The 27,920-nt window shown below is 43.9% G+C and overlaps 1 protein-coding gene across 4 annotated transcripts in view; it reads right to left on the reverse strand.

The window, feature by feature from the left end:
* The window catches only part of CDH11 (cadherin 11), a 177,706-nt gene extending 149,808 nt beyond the window's left edge, over positions 1–27,898 (reverse strand). For 3 of the 4 annotated variants that reach the window (XM_003823694.6, XM_055100053.2, XM_063598032.1), the window contains exon 1: positions 23,762–24,432. The gene's annotated coding sequence lies outside the window, so the exon portion shown is untranslated. Of the gene's footprint in view, positions 1–23,761; positions 24,433–25,558 lie in introns of those variants that run through there. The other variant, XM_063598031.1, reaches the window with a different exon arrangement.
* Between the last annotated feature and the right edge of the window lie 22 nt (positions 27,899–27,920).

Here is a 27,920-nt window from a genome sequence, read left to right on the forward strand (position 1 = left end):
TGGAAGAACCAACTGACCAATGGGTATCTTCAGGGAAAGAACAGGGGTAATGAGAGGTTCAATATTTACTATTGAATCTCATATTGCTACCACATCCCTCTCCCTGTTAATCCTTAAGTTCCTTGGATACTAAGGGATGACAGAACAACATGATAGAGTTAACAGCATCAGATACTACTGTAAGATAAACCTAGTAGTCTAGTTACACGATATATTCAAATACTACTCTAGCAGCAAGGAAATATGGGAGCAGCTGGCCAGACTGACCCTCCTTCTCTGGGTATGTAATACATGTGCTGTTGGGAATTTATCAAATTACTCTCATTCGTCTATGAGATGCTGGAGAATTGCAGATTGCAACTGTGTCTTCAAGTGTGTGTGTGCATGTGTGTGTATGTGTGTGTGTGTGTGTGTGTGTGTGTGTGTTTTAGAGACAGGGTCTCACTATGTTGCCCAAGCTGATCTCAAACTCCTGGGCTCAAGCAATCCTCCCACCTTGGCCTCACAAGTTGGCTGGATTACAGGCATGAGATACCATGCCCTGCCTCTGTCTTCATTTTTAGTATCCCCCGTAGCATCTCCTACTGGGTCTGGAATATCATAGGTGCTTATCAAATGCCTATTACTTAAGATAAGAAATTGTGTAATGAAGGGTGAACCTCACTAGAAATTAAACTGCTGAAGTCCTGTTCTTGTCTCTGCCACTAGTATGCCATGTGATTTGGTGTGTGTGTGTGGGGTGGGGCGTGTAATCTTTTAAATTTTTCTAAATATCAGCACCTAAATCTGTTTAAAAAAGGTAAGAATAAAATGACCTTTGAGGTCACTTTCAGATCTCTATTATATTTGATATATTGAGCAGAGAACCTGAAATTACAGATGTGCTTTTATAACCATCTATTTTCTTAGTCATGCATTCATTCATAATTTCAGTCACTTACTAACCCTTTAATTCACCCATCCAATAAAACTGGGTATGATGACTTGTGAAATGGAATGCCTATCTAAGTCTTATGGAATCCATTGTTACTGGGAACAGCACATAGACAGCTGTACGATAATAAATTTTATATTACAGGGTGCCATGATCTCCCAAGGAGAGTAGACAATACAAGTGAAAACATGGAATATTTTAAAAAACAGGGAAGGTCTAGGGAAGCCAAATATTAATTCATTCATCCACTCATCTATTCATGTCATCCAACAATTTTGAGGACCTATGTGGTACATGTTGTTTTTCCTTGTCTCAAGTGCACTGTCAATCACAAGGATAAACACAGGACCCCAGCTGTGTCCTTCAGAATATTCACAGGACATAGCAAATGGCCTCAGAGATGGACTGTAACTCAAGGAAGGTAGTCTCAGTTCTTTGCAGTTTCCTGATAGAGTGGCAGAAAGATCATTCTCTCCTGATTTTAATGATCTTAAGACACAAAAGCTATGTTCTGAGACTTCCAGTGGTCATTGTGTCTTTGTTACTGTCACCTAGGAAAAATATCTCAGCATCAATAAAATATGAGTTCAACACTTGATTAGACCCAGAAAAGAGTAGATGGAGATGTGCCCATGTAAATGGAAATGTAGAAATATAAAATTCACAAGATTATTTAAGTCCTTCATCCAGTCTTGACAGAAGCTAGACGACTCCATGAGGGCAAGTCATAACTTGTCCTCATGGCAATGACTTGCCTCCAAGCAGGGGTAATATGAGCTGCCAAGTTCATTGCCCTCATAACAATGAACTCTTCATGGAGTTCACAGTTATGTGGAAGAGGTAGAGTAAAAGTGAGAGCTGAAGGTCAGAGTGTTCTGCACAAAGGAAGGAGGCAAAGAGGGCAGTTAGGAGATTAAGGACGCATCTCAGAAGAGAAATGGTAAGGGCAGAAAACTTCGACAATGGCAAAAGAATTAGAAAAATAGACATTATGAAAGAAATATCAGAAATGAAATCAGTAGTAACTGGCAATGGACTGGGTGTGAGGTCTTAAAGATGAATCCTCCAAAGTTAATGTGTGATCATTTACCGCTGGCTGGAAAAGTGGGTGGAGAGTGCTGACATCACAGAAATATAGAATATAGGGAAATTATCATATTTAAGAGTTTGCTAAGTGAAGTTTGGGATGCAGCTTGAGGATTAGTTAGTGACAGGATGTTGGATACTGCCATGAAATTTCATGGATCATCTGAGGCAACAAATGTAATAGGAGAAGAAGACTGGAAGAAAATACTAAGGAAGAAAGCAGTATTTGACTGGAAAGGCTGAGATGAGTGACCAACCAGGAAAATTGAAAAAAAAAATTCCTCTTTCAGAAAAACAGAAGTATCTTAAGAAAAACTGGCTGGACATGGTGGCTCACGCCTGTAATCCCAGCACTTTAGAAGGCCGAGGCAGGCAGATCACGAGGTCAGGAAATCGAGACCATCCTGGCTGACATGGTGAAACTCTGTCTCTACTAAAAATCCAAAAAATTAGCCGGGCATGGTGGCGGGCGCCTGTGATCCCAGCTACTTGGGAGGCTGAGGCAGGAGAATGACGTGAACCCAGGAGGTGGAGGTTACAGTGAGCTGAGATCGCGCCACTGCACTCCAGCCCGGGTGACAAAGCGAGACTCTGTCTCAAAAAAAAAAAAAAAAAAAAAGAAAGAAAAAGAAAAACCAAAAGATAGTGAATTTGAGGAAACTGGAGTAAGGGGGCAGCCGGGGCATCCCCTACCAGAATGGCAATTCACTGGTGGTATCTACAATGAGTAGACAACCACTATGTGTAATGATCTCTGAAAAAACAATTCCATGCCCTCTATAGCTAACACCTCTTATCAAGGGAGGAGTTCTGATTAAAATTTAAATTTTTCATCCTAAGATACACATTTAATTGCTTTTCTAATATTGTCAAAGGTGAAAAATCTGGTAACTTTCTTCCTTAAAGTAATTCCTCAAATATGTGTAGGCTATATTCTTCCAGGCATAGCACCTCAAAGCTTTAATCCATTACTTAGAGGAACTATGTTCTAATAACATTTCCATTCCAACCACTTACACAAACTTGTTCTCCACATTTCTTGGCCTCTCAGAACCCCAAGAGATGCATACCACTCTCCTAATCCATCACTGCTGACACAAACCTTCCTTGCCAAGAAGACACCAACCAATCATGAGGAGAGACAGGCATGCACAAGCAGAGCACCACAGCCAAAGGCACAGGTTCTTCTCTGGGCATAGCCCTGACCTCACCTGTGATGCTAGTCAAACTCCCTTTCCTCTTTGGAGCTCTCCTTCAACATTAGGGGACCCCACTCCCAGGGCAATTGTGGGGATTCCAGGTCATCAGTTTGGGAAAATATGAATTGTGATACTAATATCTTGCCCTACTTTCCTATCTCCATTTATTCATTCTTTCTTCCTCATTTTTATTTTTTCTATTTTCCTTCTTCCTCCCTTCTTCTCTTCCCTCCCTACTCACCACTTTGTAGGCCCCCCCATTATGGTAAATACCAAGACCATCACTACCATCTTCCCATGAGCAGTGCTCCTCAGCCAAGATGATGACTATCTTCCTCAAGTGTCAAGGCCACTTCCCAATACATCACATTGCCGTGTACTATTGATCACATTTATCACTACTAAAAATTATTTTTTTCACTTGTTTGCTTTCTATGGTCCACTCCCACAAACTAAATATAAGATCCATAAGAATAGATACTGTGTCTACCTTGTCAACCCTTATATCCACAGCCTAGCTGATTTTCAGTGTGAATGACTTTCGCTAAATGAATGAATGGATGGATATTCTGATAAATGGGTGGATGGGCGGATGACATATCCTTAGTCTGATGGGTTTTTTGTTGTTGTTTGTTTCAGAGACATCTTTACTCACAGTTATGATGACATATTGCATTCATACAATATAGACATGTATTCTTAAAAGTAAAATTATTCTCAGGTTGCATAGTAGAATTAAAAGTGCCAGATTCTTTGTTTTGCCCAATGATTGCAAGTTCACACCTCCAAAAAATGCCTGCAGACAACAGCTAATACGACTTTTAAGGAAACTTCTGACTCTAAGAACCAAAGATAATGTTTGAATTAAAACAACTCTAAAAGTCTAAGTTTTAAAAAATTCATGTTGAAAATCCATGTCTGCACTGTTTAGATTTCTGTGTAGCTATAGACCCAAAATCTTACGGCCAATTTGTCTCATTGAGTCAACAGTTGAAGAGAGTATGAGGAAATATTTCTAATGGGATCATGTCTCTTGCAACATCACCATATACCCACTCTCCTAAAAAAAATCACTTACCTCCCTCTTGGGAAACCTGTGGAGGAAACTTACTTTGGAGAATCCCAATAAATCACCCTTCCTTTACTCATGACTGTAATACATTAACTCTGGACTTGCCCATATGACCCTGGCCTGTAGCCAAAGGGATATAGACAAGCATGATGCAAACAGAACCATAAGCACCCTTGCATGCTGTGATTTTTGTCCTTTTGAAACATATGCTCTTGAGATTTATCCTTTCCAAAGCCAACCACCATGCTGTAAGTCAAGTAGCCCCATGAAGGGGCCATGTGTTAGAGACACTGAAGCTTGTGTCAATGATAGCTCACCCACCCTCTGAAAGTCATGATTATCCCTGGTTACAGATAAGAAATACCCTATTCTTGGCCATCCTCTTAATATGGATCCTTCTGTTGAACACAACTTTGGGGTGGAGACTCAGGACAGGAGCAATGGAGCAAAAAATGCAGGAAGATGGTTTAAAAGTGTGGGGGCTGAGATGCAGCAAAAACACTGAAACTGAGCATTATCTGTCAAGGTATTTTGGTTCTCTACTGCTGTCTATCAATTCACCCACAACAACTGCAACCTGGAGCCAGCCCGTCTCTCTGTGCCCTCCTCTTGTCACTCTCCACCCAGTGCCTACACATGCACATTCATGCAGGTGCCTACCACATGGCCCAAGCACCATGGCACACCTCCTGGGTGCTCATATTTTTTGCGTTCCATTGAAACTCTAAACTTCACAGGAATCTGATTTCCTGGATAACCTGGGTGTTGAAAGCAGCTTGGTTTGTTGAGTTATCACATATTCTCGGTTAGCTTTGGATCTTGCAACCTGCTAGATGCTTATTTAGTATATAAATATATGTTTTAAACAATTGTGTATGAAATGAGAATAAGCATGAGACAATGTAAGAGAAAATGTTATAAATTCACTGATGCCAGGTGGTAACAGAATTGTTATATTAATGGTATTATTTTTTCATCGTTGTTGTAATAATCACCATCATTATTAAGGTGTTACAGTATTATGGAAAGATGCCTACATGAGGAAATAAAATATGTTAAATCTGAATTCAAGCTCTGCATTTTACTAGCTTATATGATGGTAAGCATGTTATGTAATCCGATTCTAACTTTTTTGTCTGAAAAATAGGGATGGTAGTATAGGATTATTTTGAAGATGAATTAGATAACATGACAATATGCCCAACAGTGTCTTCCTCACCAATAGTGGTTTTTAAAAATTGTGTATAAATATATTCTTCAAAAGTTGAGACCTGCACTATCTGTAAGGTATCCACTAGCTGCATGCAGCTACTGAGCACTTAAAATGTGCCTAGTCTCAACTGAGATGCATTAGTATAAAACACACTCCACATTTTAAAGACAGTATAAAAAAGATATGAAATGTCACATTAATAATGTTACATTGATTATAAACCAATAATTTATATTATGTTATAATATGTTGTATTGTGTTATAGTTTTGATATATTAGCTTAAATAAAATAAATTATTAAAATAAATATTCCCTATTTCCCTTTTACTTTTTTAATTTGACTGCTAGAACATTTTAAACTAAATATGTGAATGACGTTTGTGGTTTGTATTATATTTTTATTGGACAGCACTGGGTTAAAGAGTTATCATGAAATTACAATTATAAACATATAAAAGCTCAAAAACAAAGGATTTGGTGGAGAAAATTGAGTTCTTATTTTCAGAGGTATGCAAATATGATTCCTGCTGGGAAGGAAAGTATTATCTATGCCAATTTCCTTTAAAAGTGAAGCATGACACCTTCATAAGCAGAGGAAAGATTCTCTTCCTTATACCCAGGTGAAAGTTAGGTTTGGAAGAGCAGCAATAGATTAATCAATTTTAGTAAAGGGAATGGAAAGAAACATATGGGTTTGGAAACACTGAACTTGGAGACAAATTCCACATTGTCCCTCACTAGCCATAGAACCCAGAGTAAGATGCATAAACTCATTGACTCTCTTTCTCTCTATAGAGCAGAAATACTAATATACTTCTAACTTACAAGGTGATAGCTAGCATTTATTAAGTCCCATTATGCACTTGGCTTTTTGTAGATAGGTGCCACTGTCATCCCAAGGTAGAGAGAAGGAAATTAAAGCAAAAAAACAAAAAAACAAAAAACAGAAGCATGTAATATACACATGGACACAACAAAAGACAGGGGGCAGTGGAATCTGTTTTGGTATAAACCCCTTTGGCACTGCGCTTTTAATCACTGCTCTCTATTCAGATTAGTCTTTTATGGCTATCCTGGGAATGGAAGCAGACAATGAATGTGAAGCATATACCAAGATCATCAAATAATGGTCCCCATTTATATTGCTGTTGTGAAGGCATAGCGAATTATGGAGAGGATGTAAGATTTAAATCACTCTGTGCCCCATTTGTTCATTCAAAAGAAAGACCCCAAAAGACAACGAAGTATGTAAGCTGACTTTGCAAATTCTGTTGTCTTGGTAGTATTCTCAATTTCATAAGAATTAAATATTTGGGGGAAATACATTCAAAAGTTAATTTATGAAATATAAAGCCAAAAGAATTCTGGCCTCACAGATAACTTAAAAGCTTTAAAATCAGTTCCTGCAGGGCCAGTAAAATAAATATCTGAGGTCCTCCCAGTTCTTCCCGAAATGACTTTGAATCTCTCTGTCCACGTTTGCAGCACCAGCATCAAGTTACAATATTTTTTTAACATAAAGCATACACTTCATAAAGATTGAACTATCTATATGAAGGCTGGGTTTTCTTTTTGTTGTTGTTGTTTGTTTATTTGTTTTTGGAAGAGGTTTTAGTGTTTGTGTTTTTGTGAGGGGCCCAGAAAGCACTGAGAATTAGGAAAAGGCTGAACCGAATATAGAGGGAGACTGGGAAATATTCCCAGCTGGGACAAACCAGCTGCCAGCTATAATCCCTGTGAGTTTCCCAGGGGGAGCACTTGGATCTAGCCTACTGGATAACCTCCATCAACACATTCCCACCACACAAGATACCTCCCAGGGCAACAGTCACATCCCTCTGACTATCCAACCTGACACCTCTGCAACAGACATGATTGTTTCTGACAAACTCATTTCTTGTTCAATTTGATATGAAAATGAAAGTTGGATTAGCACAATTTCTCACATTTGAGAGCATGTGCATGAATAGCATTTTCAATGTTGCCTTATAGTAAACCCAAATGAGCTTTGAAAGGAGGTGCAACAATGCAGGTAGAGTTGATATTTTCAAGATCTCTCTGCTTTGCATCCAAATCAGCCCTGCAAGGTGAAAGCATGCTTAGTGGGCCAAGCTGACACAATCAATGTCACTCTCTTAGAAGCAGACCATCTTCAGAAAGAAATGTTAATCGAATTGTTTCCCATGCAAATGTAAAAACAGGGGAAACAATACTATAGATAGTATCAATATTTTTCAACGTTAAGCAAAGACAGGCAATTCTTGAAAAGTGATGCTATTACCATGAATTTCATCAATTCAGTCTTACCCACAATGCTTTTCTTACATGCTTTGTTTTCACAACTGTTCCTTGGAGGACAGGTTTGGGGGCCTCTTTGCCAGAACTGAGAACTATGTTCTGAGTTTCCATGAGCCTACTATCAACTTGATTTTCATTGCCCAAATAAAATTTTGAACCCAGGAGCTGTGTTAGGAGAATAATACACATATTCTCTGGGTCAAGTCAGTGTGACCGAAACTTCTTCCTGGACTTTTTTAACAGAGCTCAACTGTTTTTCCCAATCCCTCCTGTAGGGAGGTAATGTTCCATTCTAATACTCTTATTCTACCAAAGAGGAAACTTGAGTCCACACAAGAGGAGTGAGTTCCTTCTTGTTAACAGTGAGTGGGACGGGTAAAGGGTTTGACCTGGTGGTCTACAGATGAAAATGTTACACGAATATAAGAGTTGATCAATACAAAACATAGAAACCTTAGTGGACTGTGTCTCTTTGAACAAAACTTTGCCATCTTGGTCTTTGCTATCACATCTATTCTGAAGACCTGCCTTAGAGTGCCAAATTTCATGTCTCTTAATGTCATCCTCAAATTCGGTGTAGATTATTCTTTATCTCTTATAAATCTTGTTTCTTATTAATATGCATTAGAGAAGCTGCAATGGGACTCCCTTTTTGACGTGCAACATACAAGATCTTAATGCTGCATAACAGAGAATGGATAGTACCTATTGATGGACAAAAACTGAATGTATACATCTTCTTTCAACAACCCTTCAAAACAAACTGTAAATCCTGGGTGCAAGATAAATGTTCTGACATGACACTCTTGGTAGCATCTTCCCTTCATGTATGCCAGGGCTGGACAGGAGCCAAACTCTCAGGAGAGAACATGGATCTGGGAAACACAACTTCTTTCTGCCTAACACATCTTTTTAAATATTTAAGTTTCATGAGCACATCACAGAAAACATAACACTTGGTGTCATCCTTAAATAATTCTGGGTGGGGAGAGTGCCAAGAATCCATCAATCTTGTATGCCTGAGAAAAGTCATGGGAAAAGGTTTCTGGATCTTTCGGGTCCTGAATTTAAATCATTTGCAGCTGTCTACCATGTGATCTCAGGCTCCCATTTATGGAATTGGAAAGATGAAATGAGATAACCTGTGAAAGGCCCAGTCCCAGGCCATCAGTAAGCACCTCCCGATGATCAGTGGTAAGTCTCACAGACCTACCCTTGAAAGCACCTTAAGTCTGTCTCCCTATAACAGAGCAATGAAGAACACGGGATCTCTTGGCTCAAAGCCCTGCTCATCCACTTATTAGCTGCATAATATTGGGAAAAGTTGTTGAATTATCCTAGGTCTTGATTTGCATATTTTATAAATGGATAATTATAGCTTCTACCTCATTGAGACTGTCCTGAAGATTGACTGAGATAATTCATGGGACGTGCTGAACACAGTGTGTGCATACAGTAAATGCTCAGTCCACATCAGCTATTATAACAATGCTTCCACCCTCATGCTGGCTTCATCCTCTCTACCAGTGAGGTGAGTGCCAGAGGGTACTCACAGGAGTACTCTCCCTGTGAATTTCCCTGTTTAAACTTTCTGTCTCTTCTATCAGTTCCTTTCAATGTGGTCCAGAAATCATTTAATAAAGCATGCTTCAAATCCTGTAAAACTTCCTTGGGACCTAGGGAATAAAGTCCAAAGCTCTAAATTTGGTATTGAAAGCATCCCATAAAGGGTTTCAGAATGATGTCTCACTATAACCCTCTGCTTATAAACTCTGCTCGGGCAAAGCAAACCTTTGCATTCACATCCAGGTGTGCTTGTCTCCATGATTCCTTCTCCAGAATGCTGAGAAGTGATGGTTAGAAAGTGCCATGCCAAGTGATTTGTGGAGGAAGATTTGAGAGCCAGGCCATTTTCGAGCTGGAAAGGACCCAAAACGCCACTTTACAGATGAGGAAACTGAGGTTAATTGGCTTTCTCAAGGCCACACAGCTATTTATCAGCAATGCCAGCATTGCAAGGGCTGATCTGCCTAGAGGAAGGGAATCACAGGGCAGCCTATTAGAGAAAATTTGTCAGCAATTGACCACAAACTTGCTGACAGGTGATCTTTCCCCAATCACAAGAAATGAGACAGAAGTTATGCACCCAACAAGAAAAGGACACTAGGCACGTCTCTCTGTAAGTGAAAACTGTTGCTTCTCTGGCTTGCAATACAGGGCACAGGAGGAGTGGGGGTGATAGAAAGGGGGCAGCTACAACGATGCCTCAGGATCTGATCCGTTCCTCACTTCAAAGATGTGACTTCTCAGGCTGCGTTAGTCTCCTGATTAATGCTCCCAAATGCACTGCTGAGATTTGCTGAAGTTGAAGATTCCCTGCAATGATTGCAGCAGGAATGGTGATGAATAAAACACAAGAATCACCAAAGCATTAGTTGGAAGGCAAGCGTCCCCAGCTCTAACTGCTAAATTGCAATTTTTACTCTAAGATAATAATACTAATAGTGACACTCCATTTAGAAAGTGCTTTGTAAGCTCCCCCAAATAATAATAAAAATGAAAATTATATCTTATACTATATAGCAGTGTCTATGAAGAAGAAGGTGGAGTGAAGTTGTTCAAGATAGATCTCCCTTTACTATTGGAATATTTTGGCAAAGTATTGAGATTTAGAATTGTTTGCATAAATGAAGTACTTCACCCTGATTTTCAATTTGGCTTTGGATTTAAATGTAGTTTTGCTGCCGCTATCAAATCAATATTTAAAAAAAAAAAAACTTTTAAACATGTGGCTTTAATGAGTAGACAATTGAAAGTTGATTACTACTGATATTTTACTAAGCTACCTATATAGCCTCACCTATGTTTGGTTAGTCCTCTTTGGGTAGTGATCTGGATTTGCGTTCATAGTGACCAGGCAGGGATTACCACATAGAAATTGAAATGAGCTGGGCGCAGTGGCTCACACCTATAATCCCAGCACTTTGGGAGGCTGAGGCAGACAGAGCACTTGAGGTCAAGAGTTCGAGACCAGCCTGGCCAACATGGTAAAACCCTGCCTCTATTAAAAATACAAAAATTAGCTGGGTGTGGTGGCGCATGCCTGTAGACCCAGCTACTTGGGAGGTTGAGGCAAGAGAATCGCTTGAACATGGGAGGCAGAGGTTGTAGTGAGCCGAGATAGCACCACTCTACTCCAGCCTGGGTGATAGAGTGAGACTCTGTTTTGAAAAAAAAAGAAATTGAAATGAATGGCTCCAAGAGTTCTGTTCAGTTCAGTGATAACTGGGTTAAATTTGGGCAAGGACCTGTCTCAGCTACAAAATCAAAGCCCTTATGAGGTTGTACTCTCTGACCCATTAGACAGGCTACCATGTCTCAGATGCTCTGAGACCTTGGGCTTCCCCTGCAGACTTCACTCCCTGAAAGAGTAAAGCAAATTCCTTTCAAAGGTGTATCAGAAAAGTTGTTGTGGGATGGTATGAGACTAACTCCAGAGAAAGTTTTTAACTGTGTGTCCTTGCTGCCCAAACTCGCCCAACTGTATGCACTGACAACTTCCACTGTTTACCCAATAATTGGGCCAACACAGAGGCTACACAGTTAAGAAGGTGTGCAGACTGTCCCCTCCAGAAGCTAAGATGCGACTTGAGGCCACTTGTCCATTCTCATGGGGTGGTCCCCTTTCATGCACCCATCAATGCCGAGAGTTCCTATGTATTCCAGCTTTTGAGATTTTTGCATTGGCTCCTTGGCTAGAGTCCATAGAAAACTTTCCCACAGAACTGGATGTGTCCCTTACAAGAGACCATTTTCCATCCACATGCCAAGCTATTATGCTGCCTGCCATAGCTGCCCTTGGAAATGCCACCTCATCCACTGAGCTATATTACTGGACTTCTACCCAGGTCCTGACACCTGCCCAATATTTGCTCAACACAAATTGGACTATTCAATGTTTGTTTGTTTGTTTGTTTGTTTGTTTTAAGACAGGGTCTGGATCTGACACCCAAGCTGGAATGCAGTGGCGCAATCCCAGCTTACTGCAGCCTCGACCTCTCCGGCTCAAGCAATACCTCCCGAGTAGCTGGGGACTACAGGCACGTGACACCGTGCTCAGCTAATTTTTGTATTTTTTTGTAAAGATGAGGTTTCATCGTATTGCCCAAGCTGGTCTCAAACTCCCGGGCTCAAGCAATCTACCTGTCTCAACCTCCCAAAATGTTGAGATTATAGGCATGAGTCATTGCATCCAGCCTATTCAATGTTTACTAAAACCTCCTTCTGCTCCAACCTTACACCCTATCTGACTCTCCACATTCTATATGGCCTTTGAGAAGAACTCAAAAGCCAGATATCTCATTCAATAATGCAGCAGATATTGTTCCTCATAACAGTCCCACAAGGATATGTGGGGAAATGAAAACTTTTGGGTTTCTTAGTTGAAAGCAACAGAAATAGACTCTGGGCAGCACAGTCTTTGCAGGAAAACTGGAGAAAGAGGCTCAGAAAAACCCCAGATACCTAGGAAGGCTGGGCAGTTAGAAGCCCAGGCCAGACTCTGCCATACAACGAGAAGAGTGAAGGCACCACAGTTGTCCCCGCTGGACATGGGTGGCTATGGGTTATTTTACCACCTCTGTGTCCCCTGGAAATCAGATGCTGTACAGCCACTGCTACAGTGACCAGAATGAGTTCTCCATGGCCAATGATGTGTGTGTGTGTGTGTGTGTGTGTGTGTGTAAGATACTGAATCCAAATTTAAAACACAGGGGATTTGGTGCTGAGTTGGCATTCTAGCTTCCAGGAAAGTTAGGGAATCAACTCTCTGGCCCTTTAAGCCCCTGGAGTAGAAGGAACTCTCTTCCTCCTATAAAGATGCTTATTGGGGTTATTTCCTAAACATAGGAAGGTGGTTCTGAGGCCACGCAGCCAAACAATTGAACAAGCAAACAAAATGACAAGCATGTGCTACATGGAATGAGTAACACATGGAATGTTGTCTTCCATGGTTTTGAATCACTTAAATAGAAGTGTGTATATATATCATATGGTTTAACAAGACTCTGTCCCTGCTCACATCAGGGTATTTTCATTGCCATTGCTTTGTTCTGTTTTTATAAGGCAAGGTTGGAACTGAGGAAGCCAACCCATAGCATGAGACTAGGAGGGATGACAGATATGCTGAATAACAGACTAAAGATTTAAATTTTAAAATATTTCAGTAGACTGGATCAATTGACCAAACTCAGCAATATGAAAAGTAACAGCAACAAGAATAACAGCAACTCCATGCCATGAGCTGTTTTAAACAATTTTATAGATTAATATCATTTAATATCAGAGCTACTCTAGAAGGCAGATACTGACATTAACCCCAGTGCGATGGGGAAATTGAGAAGCAGATAAAGAGACTTGCACAGCTGGTTAGTGACATGGTCACGCCTGGAAGCAGGGAAGCCTGACTCCAGAGCCTGTGCTAACACCACTGAAGGTGACTTATCATTTCTTATGTGCACAGGGACAGGTGGGGAAATGCGGCTTAACAGCAGCACGTAAGGAAAAAGAAATAAACAAATAAACTGTGGAGCGTAAGTCCTCTGGGTGATGTGGCTGGCAATAAAAGCTAATGTAATGTAGCCTCAGGCTGCAATAAAAGAAGTGTGTAGAAGGGAGTTGATAATCTAGAGTCTAGCTGCCTAGATTTCTGGCTTCAGTCCTTTCCTCTGAGGAAAGCTAGAAACACACACACACACACACACACACACACACACACACACACACACACACACACACACACACAAATGGGGAGTTCAATCTGGAGATTTTAAGAATGGGGAGAGGGCATCCTGGAAGACAACTTAAAAAATGAATAATTGCAACAGGGCGCAGTGGCTCACGCCTGTAATCTCAGCACTTTGGGAGGCCAAGGCGGGTGGATCACAAGGTCAGGAGTTCAAGACCAGCCTGACCAACATGGTGAAACCCCGTCTCTACTAAAAATACAAAAATTAGCCGGGTGTGGTGGCGCACTCCTGTAATCCCAGCTACTCAGGAGGCCGAGGCAGGATAATCACTTGAACCCGGGAAGTGGAGGTTGCAATGAGCCAAGATTGTGCCACTGCACTCCAGCCTGGGCAACAGAGGGAGACTCTGTCTCAAAAAAAAAAAAAAAAAAAAAAAAAGAATAAGTGCAATGTGGAGGAAGAATTGCATCTATCCTGCATAGCATCATAGGCTACATCAAAGAACATAACCTTTGGGGAGATAGTTTGGCTCAACTAAAGGAAGCATTTCCAACAGTGAAGGTTCCCAATGTCTCAGTGGTTTGCATAAGTAGGTAATGAGTTCCATATCACTAGCAATGCTACAACCACCACCAGGACATGGTAGCAATGATTCAAGGACCTGATGGCAGAGTTTGTTGGTCTAGGTGGCCTCTGTAGTCTCTCCCTATCATGCAGGGGTAGAATTCTGTTATTTCTTTCCCAAACCACCATTGATCACTAAACTGGATGTGACTTGTCCTTCCTATGGCCCAATTTAATGCTTCCTTTGGGGCCCTTACAGTATGAAGCCTTGAGTTTTAATCAACAGACCTAGTATTCTCTGTGCTGTTAATATTGTCAGCTCTCTGAAGGGAAGCCCTCATGATTTGACCACTTCTGTTTGCCCAACCCAGGACCTTGCATTAATGACAAAGAAATGGGTTTGAAATGAATTTCAAATCAAACCCTGCCAAAGTGTCCTCTATAGGCTTGGCAGTGGCAAGGTAAGGACATCATTCTTACTCTGTTCTTTACAGAACCTTGGAATGGAGGTTAGTAATAGGAGGTGACTATAAAGTAGGACAGAGCTTAAGGCCAGGGCCAAGTGTTGCATTTTGCAAAGTATTATCAAACAGCGTATGAAATGACACTGGACTGATCACGAACTTCCAAATAAGAGATTCATGTAAAGCCTTGTGTTTAGGGCTCACAACTTAACTGCCCAAGGATATCCGAGGGCGCAGCTTTACATAATGAACTAATGATATGTTTACAAAGAAATCAGACCACAGGTACAACTATTAAAATAATCAATTAAAAAATGACTTTTGGCCAGGCACGCTGGCTCACGCCTGTAATCTCAGCACTTTGGGAAGCTGAGGCCGGCAGATCATGAGGTCAGGATTTCGAGATAAGCTTGACCAACATAGTGAAACCCCATCTCTACTAAAAATACAAAAATTAGCCCGGGGTGGTGGCACGTGCCTATAGTCTCAGCCACTCTGGAAGCTGAGGCAGGGGAATCACTTGAACCCGGGAGATGGAGGTTGCAGTGAGCCATGACCTTGCCATTGCACTCCAGCCTGGGCAACAGAGCAAGATTCCATCTCAGAAAAAAAAAAAAGACTTTTGTTTATAGATAGTGAAAAGAGATTGGATTAAGAGCCTCAAGAGCACAGTTCTGTTCCATTAAACCCTAAATTACCGTGGGATCTTGGGCAAGTCCTGGTTCCTCTCTGGGTTCCTGAACCCTCATCTCTAAATGAAGGTTGACTGGAATAGCTAATGATTCAGTTAATGACTTCATACATCTGATTCCTGAGAATTCTACTTGGTAAAATGGATTCCTCAGCCCTCCTTAGAGAAAGTAGTGGTTCGAAGTGGTTAGACTGTCTGCAATAGGGAACATGATTTAAGATGCCACGTGGTAAAGCGGGCAGTGACAACATGGAGTGGAAGCAGATGGGAGTGATGAGGATGGTGAGAGGTCTGGAAACTGTATCTCATCAGATTAGCTGACACTCTGAATGGTGGGAGCAGCCTGATATGGTGACTAAGCTTCAGCATCTGATGCTTGGGTTACAATCCCAGCTTTAACAATTACCAGCTGTGGAACACTAGAATGCGTGATTTCCACCGCACCCCTCTGCCCACCCCCCATAAGATGCTGGCGACAATCTTAAGTAGCTCATGAGGGCATTGTGAGTAAATCTCATATTATACAGAATGTTCTTAGTACAGTGCGTGAAACTAACAAAGTGTTCAATAAATGCACGGTTTTAACTATTATCAAATACCAGGTTCCAAACAATTGCAGAGCCTTCAAGAAAAGGAAAAAGTGAAGGGGGGTCAAAATGTAACTACCAGGAGAAAGTTACCAAAAAGGTTATTTCAGCTCCTTCTTCATTAAAATGGAGTGCTTTTAATGACTAGAGTTAACGAATCACCTGTTCACCTCCTGGGTTTCCTGAGCGGTAGTTAGCAGGCTGTCATCAGGACATTTAAGAAGCTGTAAGATTATTGGGAAAACAAAAAACCTACTGATAAGGGAGTTGGATCAGAGGATCTCAGAAGCTCCCATTACAAGTAAAATTTGAGATTTTGTAGGAGCTGAGGATTGAGCAGTCACACCAGCTCTTCTGTGTCCTTCTCCAGAGAGTGAAGGAGGCCCAGGCTTGAGACACGCACCAAACACAGTGGAAAACTGAGGATTTAGAGTCAGAGCAGGTTTGGGAAGCCAGCTTTCCTTCTCCCCAGACTCATGAGCTTAGATAAGTGTCTTAAATTCCCTCTGAGAGTCATTTTCCTATTTGTAAATAGAGATGAAAGTACCTTCCTCTCGGGGGCTTGTACAGACTAGATGAGGTACCTGGTAGAGCGTCTGGCACACAGTAGGATCTCAAAAAGTTGTCTCTCTCTCCTTCCTTTTCCCCGGCAAACACAGACAGATATTCCCTTTCATTGCAAAGTGCAGGCAGGAGGGAACGCCAGCCTGGGGCAAGAACAGATGACACCGGCGAGCCGCAGATGGGAAACTGCAGGACAACCTGGAAGGTCCCGGAGCCTTGGAAAGCCCAGCCTGGCTGTGATTTTGGGTGAGAAACAGTTGGAAACCATTCAGGGCTTAAGAGAGGGTGAGGACTCCGTTATTTTTAGCATGATGCCAAATCACTGTGCTTTTGCCTGGGCCTGCAAAAGACAGAAACCCACAAGGCAGGTACAGGACTTTTTCAGCCACAGTCTATTTATGAGTTAAAACTGTCACTGCTCAAACCCCTTACAATCCCAAACTACATTTACCTGAAAAACAAACAGGAACAGTCTTGAAATGGAGACGATTTATCAAGAGACTAATTATCTTTTGAGCTAGTCTGGAATAGTAATGAGCCCCTTTTAAACGAAAGCAAACCTGTGATGAATATCTCAATATGGCATGCTTAGCAAACTTTCCCAGTAAGGTATTACTGCAGGGTAACTTACCACAGCAACCCATACGCAGAATGAACAGAGGGAAAAAATGCAAAAGTAGGAAGGAGGCAGGCAGTGTTCAAAAGCAGTAATTATCTCTCAAATCTCAAATCCCAGCTGCCTCTTGAATATTTTAAGTGGAAGAGGGATGGATCACTTAAATTTACGAAATCATTCAAAAAAGGCAGGCACTAATAAACAATTCATTGCTAATTGGGAGAGGCCTCAATCTAAAACAAATGTTCAATGCAAGATTTCTGGCCTTATAATGATAAGAAAGAACTGCCACCTGTTCTTATTAGTCCATAAAACTGAATCCCAAGTCTATTTCAGACAGGGCAAGCAACCCCAGCACACACTGAAGGCTCATCGTGAGCTAGGCCTTGCACTAAATTCTCATTTTATCTTTACAAGAATCCTAGGATATAGATATTATTATTAGGTCTATCATTACCAAGAAGACACCTGAGTCTTGGGGAGCTTATATAGCTTATTCTTGGTCACATACTTTGTAAGTAATGGAGGCAAAACTCCTCACTCACAAAATATAAGGCTACACCAAAAAAAAAAAAAAAAAAAAAAACCTCAGTAATCAAAATAAGTAATACTTTAATGCAGTATTTTAAAAATCAAGATTAGTTGGCCAGGTACAGTGGCTCACATCTGTAATCCCAGCACTTTGGGAGGCCAAGGCAGGAAGATTGCTTGAGGCCAGGAGTTTGAGACCAGCCATGAGCTGCGATCACAACACTGCACTCCAGAGTGAGACTCTGTCTCTAAAAAAGTAAATAAATAATGAAGATTAGTGGGGAAAAAATCTATGATGAGCAAAAGTCAAAATTTTCAATCAAGACAGAATCCAGCCGTGCACTTACAGGCCTTGGACTTACTCTCTTCACCCTCATCCTGGCCCCGCTGCTGGGCACTATTGCTTCCAAGAATGAATAACTGGTCCAAGCCTCTAGCATGATGAAAACTGAACTTTCCAGAATGAGTTTATGGGTAAAACATTGCCAGCAATCCGAGGCAGGGTAGGTATGAAGCAATTTGAGCTGCTATGCCTATCCTTGCTTCCTCCACCCTTGCTCTTACTGAGAAGAATAAAGATGCATCGATAGCAGGGACTCTACCCTAAATTCTCACTGTTTGCTCTCACTGATGGAGCCTAATGGAGGCTGAAATGAGATCTCTACGTGTCTTAAACTAAGACCAGGGAGGAGCCTCCCCTACCACACTGGTTGCCATGCAAGGTGATCATCATAGTGAGGACAAAGCCGGGCTCCAGGCCATTTTCTTCAAGAGAGCTGAATGTGGAGAGCTAACTTTAATTTGTGAAAATCATTCCAGTGCAGAGGACCATGTCAGGAGGATTTCTGGCAAATAAGGGGTGTGTAGTTTAGGAAGTGAAAGCTTTTTTTCACTTGCAGCAACCAGGAAATTTTGAGAATAAACCCCTGCTCATTCACAAATATTGTTTGAGGGACACTTGGTGCCAGAAAACACAGAATAAGACCTTGGCTACTGTCTACTGCAGTCTTTAAACCTGTTTAAAGCTGTTTATATCAACTTCCTAGATTCAGCTCTTCAAGTGGCTTAATAAGGATAGAGAGAGAGAGAGAGAGGTATGAAGATCAGAAATTGGCCTCCATAAGAAATAGCATCATTAGTTTCTCTCATACTTTCGAGTTTCTTCCTCCTTTCCCTCTCTTCTCTCTCACATTCCTCTCACTTAATATCCCGATGTACCAGATTTTCTGATTGAGCAGAAACCTCAACCATACAGACTGTGAGAGAAATGCTTTGTCTCAATAAGAATCCCTGAACTCTGCAACCGTCTCATGACTAATTAAACCAAATAACAATGAAATTTTGCCTCCAGTTCAAACAATGTGCATTATTCACAAGAGCTTAGAATTTAAAATTGCCCTTTTTTAAGTTAAATAAACTGTCCAATGGTAAGTGAACGTTGGTTTACAAAACACTTTCTTACTTTCCACTGAGTTACTTAATACTCCCTCCCATAATCCATTTGCATTGATTCCTTCTTCATCAACTGTCTACACATTCCAACACAGCTCAGAGCTGCAAAGAACTTCATTGCTGAATCACCAGGGAGGCAACTGTACTCACTTAAGACAAAAAACACAAATAAGTATCCACTTAAAACAGTACTTATTTCTTTAATGGAGTTTTCCTCTTAATTATAATATAGCATTAGTTTCTTTTTGCATTCTCCTCCTGAACTTTCATGACACTATCAAACAGGAGCAAATATAAATTTGTGTAGCCTGGAATATGCAATTTAATCATAAGCCATAATTTCCATATCGCTGAGAAGAAAAAAAATCAAATGATTATACTCCAGTGCACGAGGAACAATCTTGAATTAAATTTTACTCTCTGCTAAAGTTAGGTTTTTCACAGCAATATCAAGAATGGTTTAAAAGAAACAGTAAAACATTTACTGCCATATTAAAATTCCATGCCCCAAAGTGTTTACCGAAGATCAAACTGCTATTCCTTTTTGCAAATTAGAAGTGTCTTGCAGACATCTTCAAAACCTCATGAAAGAACGGGCAATGGTGTCACAGTAGTCTCACTGATATTTTTCTTCTTTATCCATTCCCTTCCACTTGGAGTCAGAAATGATGCTCTTTTTGCCAGAAAAAAATCCAGAAAATCCTCCCAGATCACTGTCTCAGTGAGAGCTGACCTTGTTTATCCTGCAGCCCAGCCCCCACCCCGGCTGCTGCTCAATGTCAAGTTACAGGATTTCCCAACTTTCTAGTAAACTCCAAGGTGGGAAGAAGAGGCTGAAGGTAACAGGATCCACCCACTAGAGAGATGCTAATCCTGACCAACTGCTCGAGCAGTAGCTTGAACCACAGCTAGATTGAATTCGGTCTCTCCTGAGAGGGCCAGACAAGGCTGGTAAGTAACAAAACCGCTTTTCATGATGCCCTCAAAAGCAGATGGGCTCCATGCAGACAGTTGGAGAAGGGTGCCATTGCCCTCTAGTGGCCAGAAGTGCAATCTTCCGCGAAGGAGTCCATTTCCAGAGTTGTACAAGGCTCTCAATGTCAGGGTAAAATTATAGCAGAAAGATGTCTAATTATGCTCCTCGAGTGTTTTCTTTAGTCCTTCCTGCTCATAGGGGAGGCTGCGGATGGCTATCACAGGAATCCTGATGGAACAGCTCATTTTTAACTCCTACCAGTGCACCAGGATGTGTCCAATTTTCTCCAACTTTATTTTTCTTTTTCTTTAGCAGACCTGTTGATGTTTTTCCCCCTAATCAATTAAATCACAAATTTATATAGACCAACTACTTTTATATATTTCAGAGGCAATAACTTTAAATTAAAAAGGCTGAAAACTCACAATTCTTGGTAAGTGCAGAATAGGGATTCTTGACAAATTAGGTAACTTTTTATGAAACAGCAGCCAATTCCATAAGGGAGAAAATCATCCCAAACACATTTCAATCCCTTAAATCATTGGCTAGTGAATTTATACAGTGCTCAAATTTTCTAGGAAAAAAAACTTGAAAGTTCATAGTCATTCTTCAAATTTGACAATTCAAGAAAAAAAGTTTGATACCTACTTTCAAACTCTATATATTCCACTGTTTTATTATTATTGAATGAGTAAGTATGCCTGTGATCAAAGTGAAAACATCAATATTGAAAGTAAATTCCAATGAAATTGTTGTTTCTCCAACATCTACCTACATACATGTATTGAGAATGAAGGAAGACTAAAATCAGATTTGAAGATCTTGTTTAGATGGTTCTGAAAACAGATTTGAATATAAGAGATCAAAGTTTACCAACTTCATAAGTTACCACTTCATAAGTCACAGGCATTCACAGGCAAGGTTCCAGGACACGCTATGCTCCTGGGAGCGCAGTACTGGCATTGTAAATCAGACCACGAGGTCAATGTCATGGCGTTTCCCATATGAGGGTCCCCAAACCAGAATCTTTACAAAGCAGCCATGTAATTCTATTCAAAGGAGAAGAAAAACCATGAATTATGAAGACAAGTGCATTAAAAGAGCATGAAATTGATCCGTATTCCCCCAAATCATGGCGTGGCTCTCCAAGTCTGTCCCCTGCCCCCTCCTCCCACAAATAAACAATCAAACATGCACGTCCACAGCCACCACTCTACAGAGGGAACATGAGTTCTAAGACATAAAAAAAATTGCGCCATAACTATTTTTTTTTAATTTTCAAATTAACAAAAGATTGCATCTTAATTGAAAATAGAATTTAGGTTTCTAGTAATTTTACTGTCTGGTGTTCTGATAAGAATGCTGAACGTAATGAAAGTTCTGAAGTGCTATCAAGATGGTCCACTGCTTCAGTGAGAACTATTTTAAAAGCTTATTTTCCTAGGCAGCAATAAGCAGCCATTTGAATAAATCTACATGTCTGGGGCTCGCCAGATTATCCAGTCTCAATCCTTCCAAGGCCTGCCTTCATTCCCCCTTTCCCAGGGGTGAGGAGGGTGGTTTATTCTTTCAAACAATGTCATAAAATGCCCAGTTTATGCAGACTCTGAAGTAACAACTAAAATGATAGTAATAATTTTTATTAATAATAGTGCATGCCTGCAAGACATTTTAATGTCTTAATTTACAATGTTTCAAAAGTAAGATGTAAAGATAATCCTTACTCAAGCAAAGTTTCCTGGCCTTTCAGATGCCTTTCCCTGGTCTCTACTGAAAAGCACTCACATTCCTTTTGTACTAGGCTGGATTTCAGTTTTTCACAGAGGTTCGAATTCCAGAGCCCACTGGCCAACTCTAAAACTTGGAATCAGAGATTACATTTAAGGAACTTCAGTAGCTGGAGCCTCAGAGTGCTTCTCGTATTGGCCACAACTCTGTCCCTTTGTTTTGTAACTTTTTTTCCTTTGTCCTATTGGAAGAAGACCAGGCTCCCTGCAGCTAGGGTTGGGCAGTTAATATTTCTGTTCTGGTGTCTGCACCTACGTATTTGTAGGAAAAACAATTCCAGGATTAACGAAAAGAAGGTCAGTCCCTTCTCTTCTCTGCCAACATATTAGGCTCTAGCGCTCAGAGCCCAGCCTGGCAAATGTGCTCATGCGATGCTACAGGATCCTCGCTCCTGAGAACACATCTGCATCCCCATCCCCAGGAAATCCAGACACCCCGCAAAACCATCGACGTCTGCTGCAAGCCCAAGTGATGAGGAAATTGATCCGTCCTCTAGCCAGATTAATTATGATAGCTTCCCTGTGATTAAAACGAAAACTTACTGCCTCATATTAAACCGATAGCCATGATTAGAAGAAGAAAATAAGAAAAGATTTCAGAGCGATCGTAGCACGATTTCTTTAGGGGGAGACGAAGGGGGAAGACTTTAGTGAAATCTATACCCTCATACAGCCGGGTTTCAAGAACAACCCCCCACTCCCATCCCTTAGGGATAACCCGTCGTCATGCAGGGATGGTATTAAATAATTAAAAGATGCGATTTCTTAATAGCAGTGTGATGGCCCATGAAATTCCTACTGCATTATCAGCAAAAGCAACAGGGCTTCTTCTAGCACCTAGAAAACCTTTCACCCGGGAGAGGCAGGCGCGGGGAGCCCCGGGCGAAAGCAGGGCCTCGGCAAAAAAACGGACAAGGAAGCCGGACCCGCAAGCCTCCCCCAACCCCACTTTCTCTGGGGACTCCGCTTCACAGCGTGAGGCGGGCCCTCCTACAGTTCCTCCGGGTTGGGGAGGGGGGAGAAGGGAGCTCTCCTCGCCGTCCTCCCCATCCGGCCGGCTTCTCAGTGCTTCCCACCTCCCGGCTCGCGTTCCGGGGCAGAGCGCAGGGAGGGAGGCCGTGCGTGCCGGGAGCTAGAGAGGCTTGGCGCGCTCCGAGGAGCGGCGCAGGTTTCGGGAAGGTTTGGTTCTCAAAGTTAACGTTGACCCTGGCAGCTTTCGCCAATCCCAAGCCAGAGGCGAGCCCGAGTCTGGGCCGCTCATGGACCTACTCCTGCGCTGGTGGGAGCTTACAAACGGGCGCCAGAGCTCCCGCAGAGACTCGGGCTGGAGGGCTGTAGCGCACCGCAGCCTGCTGCCCCAGAACCACAGTCGGCGGCCCCAAACCCACGCTATTAAAGTGCGGGCAATCTCCTTCCGGAGCTGGGGTCTTTCCGTTTTCCCGGGCTTACCCGGCAGTCTCGACTGCAGGGACTAAGCCCCGGGGAGCTTTCGGCAGGGATCCGGGAGGATGGAGTAAGAACCCCGCAGAGCGCGGTCATGTCGCCGCTTTGGGGAAGCGGCGCAGGGCTGGCGGGCACCGCGCCGTGGGCGACTTTCCCCAGAGATATGACCGGGGACAGTCGGCGTGTCCGGAGGTCTGCTCTGCAGTCTCTTGCCCCAGCCAGGTACAAACCCCCTCTGCTGTGGCCTCGGCGCAGACCCCAGAGGAGGCCGGAGCCAGGGAGAGTCGTGGAGCGCACATCTGTAGCCTCCGTCCCCTGCTTTGCCCGCGCCCACAGCTGGCTCCCTTCTCCCTTTCTGATTTTTAAACAAATCTCTCCCTCCCTTTTGCTTTGCGTTAGTGAAGCCTTCTCGACTCAGATACCACCGTCCCCCCCACCACCCCGCCCCGCCAAGACATTCTCTTCCTGAGAAAATCCTGCCCCCCACTCCAAGAAGCCCCAACCAGGCTAGAGGAAGGGACTGGCGGCGCACCTCACCTGGGGCCCTTGAGGGTGGACGCAACCTCCGAGCCGCCAGTCCCTGGCGCAGGGTAAGCGCTGCGGTGTCAGTCCCGGCCCCAGTCCCGGTCCCATTCACAAGTCAGCGGCGGCTGCGAGCGGCCCCCGCGGCATCTGCTCCTCGGCCCGCGACGCTCCCCTCAGCTGGCGGCGGCCGCGGAATGAGCCGCCGAGCGCGCTAGTGGCAGGAATGAGAAACCGGGGGGAGGTGGCGGGCGGGCGGGCAGGCGGGTGCGGGGCGGGGGGGGCGGGAGGAGGGAGGCTGCCGCTGTGAGGGAAGGAAAGGGCGGGGGCTGAGAGAAGCCGAGGCTGCGAGAGGCAGCGAGATGGGCCTCGCAGAGGCTGCGGGGGCCGACCCCGTCCGCGCGCCTCCCCCCAGGGGCCCAGAGATGCTAACCCCCGGATTCGTGGCCGCCCCTCCCGCCCCGTGGCGCGGCGCTCCGACTCCCTCAGGGCTCAGATGGAGTCTGGAGCGACTGAAGTTGGGCTCCAGGGACGCACAGCCAATCAGGGAGGGCGGCGGAGGGAAGCTGGAGAGGGGTTGGGAGCCCCCATTTTCCTCCTTCCCCCAAATCCGCTCCAGCTGGTCAGGCTGGGCTCTTGCCTGGCGGGCCGGGATGGTGGTTGGGGAAGGTATCGTCCAAGTGAGGGAAGCAATTGGGAATTCGGGAGCGCGTTCTATTCTTTCTCATTCCACCACCCCACCTTCCAAAAATCCCTCAACGTTGGCGGCTCCTGCCCAGCCCCCACCCCTCTCAATCTCCCATCCCTTGCAAACTCTTCTGGTGGCTCTGGTGGTGAAGTCGGGCGGGGAGGGAGACTTAGGACTTGGGAAGAGCCCAGTCTCCGTTCTCTCTCAGCTCTCCTCTCGTCTAGTGCCCCCCACGCAACGCCTCGGAGAGGGGTGCGCGGGGAGCGCTTCGCCGGGGTCGGCCTCGCTCCAGCTTTTGGGAGGGTGCCTTGGCCCCTACCCCAGCCAGGTATCAGTGGCCCCCGCCGGTAGTGTCACTTGTTGCCACCCCCTCGCTACAGACCCGCCAGGGCCCGGTGGAGTGTGCGTTTCTACGGGAGAAAGGGCCTAATGGGGCGCAGCGCCGGAGTCCTAGCTCCTTCCTCCGCTGTTCCCCTCACTGAGGACTCGCTACCGTGAGGGTTCCCCGGGCCTGCTTCCTGCCCTCCCTCCCCGAGTCGCCGGGAGAAAGGGCTGGCAGGGCCGGGGCTTAGGAATCACGCCAAGGACTGGGCGGGACGCTCGCGGTACCGGGGACGGCGTGGGGACCCGCACACCCAGCAGGGAACAACCATGCCTGTGTGGGGACCCCTGGCTTGAACAAGTTTGCAGGGTGGGAGGTGGAGGCAAGAGAGGAGGCGGAGGAAGGTGGAGACGCCAGTGGGTGAAGGCTAAAAAGGAACCGCCTAGGGGGACGGGGATGAGGCTGGGAAAGGAGAAGAGATGGACCCGCGAAAAAGACGGGGAAGGAGGCTGCGGAGGGAAAGCTGGGCGCCACAGCCAAGCAGTCTGAAAGGGCTAGAGGGGAGGAGACGGGCCCAGGAGTTAACGGAAAAAGAGGCCGAAAACGGAAGAGAAAGCTTGGGATCCTGAGCGCGTGGGGAAGGAACCCCAGTGCGGGGCTAAGGCAAGGGCGGCCGAACCCTGCCCTCCAGCTCTTGGTCACCAGCCCGCGGGTCCCGAGCGCCCGCAGCCGCCCGGGTTTCCACACGGCTTGGGGAGACGCCCGCGGGGGCGGGTGCCGGCGAGGCTGCCCCGGGACCTACCCTCTTCGGCCTGCCCGCCCGCGTTTTTCTTGACGACTCCAGGATCCGGGTGGCGCTGCGTGCCTGCCCCCAGTCCGCGTCCTGCGCGGAGAGGATGCCTCTGTCACCCTCTGTGTGGACGTGACCTTTGAACTCCTCATCCCTCCACTGCGGGGGAAGAGCTGTAAGTTTCCAGCTGCCCGGTTATCTTACTCCTCAGCCTTCCGCCCACCATAGGTGTCCAAGGTGATAGCCCCCTGGGTCCCCAGTAACCCCCCAACCTCGCACCACACTCTGCGCAAGGGACGCGCGAGGACATTGACTCCCGGTGCTTTCCTGTAGAGCGCCAGAGAGCAGATCGTGGTGCCTGCCACTCCTGCCTCCCCCTGTGGGTCCCTGGCCCTGAACCTTTTCAGAGCTCTACCCTGCTTCCTCTGTCTGCCTTTTTGGCCTCTGCTGTAACCCCTAAAACTTTGGGTACTTCCCAAGCCACCGCCGAAAGTCCCCACTCTAATGAGGCATGGTGATGGTAATAGGATGATCTGGTGGCGCCATTTCAGCTTATAAATGAAGTTACTTACACAGGAGAGGATGGAAAAGGGGTCCGGCTTTCCCTCAGAGGTACTCGAGTTTTGCTCTTGTTTGGCTACAAACTATTGCCTGGATTTTCTCAACCCTTCCACGTGGTCCTAGAGGGAGTGTGAAGTCACGATCAATCTGATCATACATATATTATACAAAGATGCCCGGGATCTGTAATGATTAGGACATCTCTTGATCCATGAAGCAAGTTTCATAAACTCCCTTTTGGAAGCGTGTCCAAAGATGAACCTGGCCACATGTCAGCTGACATTAGCTGGACTTTGACCCCTCCTCTCTGTTCAGCATTTATCGAATCACAACAGTTGTTTTTATAGACCATCCCTTTAGTAATGGGTGCATCAGCCGATTTTAAAAAGTAAGTTAAAAACTGCTTGATAAGTTTCCACTGACACTACACACCTGAATCAGATGGAACCTAATGTATAGCAGCAGTCAATAACCCTTTGCACAACCCAGCAAGTTAGGATTCTACTCAAGAGAACAGGAAACATGTTCACACAAAAACACACACCAGAATGTTCATAGCAGCATTATTTATAATAGCCAAAATCTGGAAACAACACAAATACCCATCAACTGGTGAGCAGATAAACAAAAGAAACAACATAAATACCCATCAGCTGGTGAGTAGATAAAGAAAACAGGGTGTATCCATACCATGGAATATTGTTCAGCAATAAAAGGGGAAGAAATACTGATGTTTGCTACATCACGAATGAACTTCAAAAACATATGCTGAAAGCCAAATGAAAAACAACATATTGTATGATTTTCATTTATATGAAATGGCCATTTATATGAACTGGAAAGGCAAACTTATAGAAACATAAAGCCGTGGTTGCCCAGGGCTGAGGATTTGAACAGGAATTGACTGCAAATAGAACTTGAGGGAATTCTGTTGGGCAATCAAAATGCTCTAAAACTAGATAGTTGTGATGATTGCACAAATCTATAAATTTACTAAAATCATTGAATTGTAACCAAGAAAGAAAAAAAAATCCTTTCATATCTTTATTCCCAGAATATCTGTGACCTGCAGCTAATCCACAAGAGGAAACTTGGCAAAGCAGTTTCAGAGAAAAATATGTTAAAAAAAGATTTTTAGTTCTTATGGAAAGATAACCATATTTCTATTCAGCAAGTTCTATTTTGGCTGCTGCTTTGGAGAACCTTATAAGTTTTAAAGAAAGTTAATTCCCCCCCTTTCACTCTTCTAAGTGATTAATTCCTGGGAACTAGAGTTAGGCATTCCAGTTCGTGACATTTTAAACACACCTACTCATAGACACAGTACAAAGTGCACATTTCAGAGGGGATTTTTTTATGACTATGTTAGGATCTGTCTTAGAAATCCTTATCAAGCACTTGGGTGGAGTATTGTGTGATTACAGTTTAGATTTAAAAAAGTAAAAGAATAGAAAAAAAAAAAAAAAAAGAACCCACTGACAGCTTAAATCGAAAGATTCAGTTCAGCCAGCCAGCCAGAAGTTTGGGTGTTTATCTTAACTTGCCTCACCTTTCCTTCACCTTGTTCTTCTTCAAGGGAGGAAGCCAGCCTTCACGGTTGCTCTGGAGCCAGGATTAAACAGCCCCTTCTGCTTCCTGCGGGTTCCAATCCAGACAGATATGAGGCCCAAATGGGCCTTTTCTTGTCTTTGTCCTTGCCTGCACGAGGCTGTTAATTTCCTGTCAGTTCCCTCATCAAAGGTACCAGGCTGTCATTCCTTTGATGCGCCTCTCCTCAGACTCTGAAGATAGCCAGACCCTGCTGAGTCAGTTC

Source organism: Pan paniscus, chromosome 18 (assembly GCF_029289425.2).
Source record: "Pan paniscus chromosome 18, NHGRI_mPanPan1-v2.0_pri, whole genome shotgun sequence".
NCBI lineage: Eukaryota > Metazoa > Chordata > Mammalia > Primates > Hominidae > Pan > Pan paniscus.